Source organism: Lycium barbarum, chromosome 2, assembly GCF_019175385.1.
Source record: "Lycium barbarum isolate Lr01 chromosome 2, ASM1917538v2, whole genome shotgun sequence".
Classification (NCBI taxonomy): domain Eukaryota; kingdom Viridiplantae; phylum Streptophyta; class Magnoliopsida; order Solanales; family Solanaceae; genus Lycium; species Lycium barbarum.
The window spans coordinates 138,456,073-138,460,186 of record NC_083338.1 but is presented as its reverse complement, the minus strand read 5'-3'; the positions used below and the strand labels follow the sequence as shown (position 1 = coordinate 138,460,186).

At 40.0% G+C, this 4,114-nt stretch overlaps 1 pseudogene; it reads left to right on the top strand.

Annotated features, from left to right (window-relative positions):
• The first annotated feature begins 732 nt into the window (after positions 1-732).
• Positions 733-2,893, top strand: LOC132629006 (7-deoxyloganetin glucosyltransferase-like; annotated as a pseudogene).
• The last annotated feature ends 1,221 nt before the right edge of the window (positions 2,894-4,114 follow it).

Here is a 4,114-nt window from a genome sequence, read left to right as displayed (position 1 = left end):
TAATAATAATAATAATAATAATAATAATAATAATAATAATAATAATAATAATGACAACAGTGGTAGTAGTAACGGTAATAAAATAACAGTAGTGACTATAACAGGATGATGAAACGCCGGTATTAATAAAAGCTAATAATTATAGTAAAATATAAATAATTACTTCTTAATTTGCTAAAAATATTAGAAGCATAAGTAAATATTTTGGGGAAGACGGGACAAAATTGGGTGTCAACAGCATGCACCAATTCCCCCACTCCCCCCCCCCCCCCCTGCCCCCAAACTAAAAGCTCAATTATGTTGGCATTCTACTTTAAAAAAATGGGTGGGGTATTTTAATTGGTTGAATTTTCTACGTAGTATGCGATTGACATTCACACGCAAGGCTAAAAAAAATGAAACTCACCATATATACTACTATGTGAGTCGGATTGTGTTTGATAGACATATTTGAGGCCAAGTTCAGGTGTTCAATAAAAACACCACTTAGTTAAGGTGTCAAAATGGAAAAAAGGGGCAAGTTTAGGGGGCCGCATATGCATTAAGCCATATTTAATTTTCTGTTTTTCAGCTTTCTTCCCTGGTCCATTGGCTTTTGATTTCTTACAACTTACAAGCATGTGGTAGTTGTTTTCTTTCGTAAGTTATCATTAATTTTCTGCATATTTTTCTTTTGCCAACATACATACCTATCAATATTCAGTTGAGAGAACCGAGAGAAATAAAGAAAGAATGGCTTCCAATGGTGCTGAACTTGATAAGCCTCATGCAGTTTGCATACCATACCCTGCCCAAGGTCATATCCACCCTATGCTAAAGTTAGCCAAAATCCTTAATCACAAAGGCTTTCACATAACCTTTGTCAACACTGAACACAACCATAGGCGTCTCCTTAAGTCCCGGGGCCCCGATTCCCTCAAAGGGTTGCCATCCTTTCGATTCGAGACCATTCCTGATGGCCTCTCACCATGTGATGCTGATGCCACTCCAGATGTTGTTGCTTTATGTGAATCCACAACCACCACTTGTTTGGGTCCTTTCAGGAAGTTACTTGCCAAGCTCAATGATACTTCTTCATCAAACGTGTCACCCGTCTCGTGCATCATTTCTGATGGCTCATAAAGCTTCACTCTCTGTGTGGCTCAAGATTTGGGCATCCCCTCTTGATGAATGATCGTGTTGAGAAGATCATTCGATATCGTTCTATATATCCATTGTCGAACAATGTCATCTAGCCGTTCCCATTGAGCCTTTGTAGCAATTTTCTCGGCTGCGGTTTCCTGGGATGGCACGGTGGGGGAGGCAGGAGGTAATATGTGGTCTATCACCAAGTTTGCTCGGCAATGGAGCTTGAAGAGGGTATCCCAGTTATTGTATTGGCTTCCTTCATAATCAAGAACAATATGAATGCATGATTTGATATTGGTGACTGTAGTCGCAGGATGCAACTTGGACGTGTCAGCCATGGAGAAGAGAAGAAGGAAGGGACGAAGAGGAGAAAGCAAAGGGGCGGCGGCTGCTAGGGTTCAGCCGCTGGGTTTTTGGAGGCTGCTAGGGTTTTTGGAGAGACCTAGTCTGATACCATGTAAGAGAATATTTGCCGTGTTTATTCTCATTCATTCCATAGGTTAATATACAACATGTACAACATAATTGTAGGTTACAAATTAGGAACTAATTTGACTAATGGATTCTAACATATGCTATCCTAAAATAGAAGATTACAAAATATATGTCACTAAATATTTACATAATCTAACAGTTCTCTTTTGGACCCCAAGTGCTTATGGTTCATTTGTTTACGTGCATTGTCGCGATCTTGTTGAAAAAGGATACACACCACTTAAAGGTATACCTGCTTTTCCCATTTTAAAATGACCTTCCCTGTATCATACTTTTGAAGTATCTTGGCGACTTAACTTTGGTTTTTATTATCTTTGGTTCTCAACTTTGGTTAATCTTCTTGGGGAATTGCAGATGAAAGTTACTTGACAAGTGGATATTTGGAGACAACTTTGGATTGGATGCCGGGCATGAAAGGAATACATTTGAGGGATCTTCCAAGTTTCATTAGAACTACAAATCCAGAAGAATACATGATCATCAAATTCATCATCCAAGAAACAGAGAGAGGCAAAATGGGTTCAGCTATTGTTCTTAATACATTTGAACCATTAAAGAGGGAAGTTCTTGAATCACTCCAGGCCCTTCTTCCTCCGGTCTATGCCATTGGGCCCTTGCACCTTCTTATGGAACAAGTCGATGACAAGAACTAGGAAGAATTAGGATCAAATCTTTGGAAATAAGACATGGTGTGTCTAGACTGGCTTGATTCCAAGAAACCAAATTCTGTTGTGTATGTCAATTCCGGAAGTATTGTTGTCATGACTAAAAACAAACTTATCGAATTCGCTTGGGTTATCGAATTCTCTTGGGACTTGCCAACAGTCAGATCGAGTTTTTGTGGATCATAAGGCCTGATATTGTATCAGGCGAACAAGCAATTCTTCCATCCGAAGTTGTGGAAGAAACTAAAGAAAGAGGGAAGTTAACAAGTTGGTGCCCGCAAGAACAAGTCCTTAGCCACCCTGCAATTGGAGGGTTCTTGACTCACGGTGGATGGAATTCGACACTCGAAAGTATTAGCAGTGGGGTGCCAATGATTTGTTGGCCATTCTTTGCAGAACAACAGACAAATTGTTGGTTTTGTTGCAGGCGATGGGGAATTGGAATGGAAATAGACAATAATGTGAAAAGGGACGGAGTTGAAAGTCTTGTGAGAGAGTTGATGGTCGGCGAGAAATGCAAGGAGATCAAGAAAAAGGCCATGGAATGGAAAAAACTGGCTGAAGAAGCTGCTGAAAAAGCAATAGGATGTCATGCGCTCGAATAGGCTCAAATAAGAAAATAAAAGCATGGTTCAGATTATAACACGTGGACGTTAGGGATTTAATTTCAACTTAATGAGATCCAACGGTTCAGAGTTAATTTCCTTGTTGAGGTGTATATAACGACCTCAAGCTTGAGTTACAGGGGAGGTAAAATTCTGGTATCTTCTCTTCCTGTTCACGTTCTTCCTCCCTCTTCTTTTCTCTTCTCTCTCTATTTCCTTCCTCATTCTCACGAACTCTCTCTCTCTCTCTCTCTGATTCTGCAGGTTTCATTCTCAATTCCTGGAGTCAGTTAGATTAGTTTTTCAAATTCCCTTTGCATTTCAATTCAGTTGTCATCTTAGTTGAATACAATAAGAAAATCCAGAAAATTGCCCCAAACTTCCTTCTCAATTTGAGCTTGTTACAATTGGTATCAGAGCAACCTTCTTGTGACCATGACTGCTAATGCGGGAACGAGATTAAAGGTATTAGATGAGCGCACAACGAAGAATGAAGAAGCTATGATCAAACATGGTGAATTGTTGGAACAATTGGCTACTAAACTTGGAGAAATCGCTGCATCGCATGTGACCTTAGCTCATGATCACACCGGGGTTGTCCAGGCATTAGATCGCATATCTGAGAGGTTGACTACTATAGAACAGCACCAGCAACTACAAGTTGACAGAGATAATTTGGGGGATGGACTTTTACCAATACCGGAGCTTGGTAGAAGAGGTGTTGCACCTCGGAGACAGGATCATGATGCTATACCTGAGGTTCGGGGAAATAGGCCAGCGGGATGGCAAATTCCTATTCCTAAATTCGAATTTCCACTGTTTGATGGAACAGATCCCAAACTGTGGGTTCGAATGTGCGAAAAGCTTTTTGGTATGTTTCATATTAGTGCGGAGCAGCAGGTAGAAATAGTTGTTGTTCATCTAATTGGAACTGCAGAATCATGGTAGCAATCCTATTATTTAGATGGTGGATCCGATAAGTGAAGTGAGTTTAGAGCTAAAATTTATGATCGATTTAGAGCTGAGCCAGCTGAGGATGTAGTTGAAAGCTTTAACAAACTGAGACAGACAGGCTCTGTTGATGAATTTTTGGAGAAATTCGAGATTATGAAGGCTCAAATGCTCATTCGAAATCCCGCCTTGAATGAAGCACATTTCCAGTCAAGTTTTATTGGATTTCTGAAGGATGAGATTAAGATGACTATCAAGTTACTCAAGCCA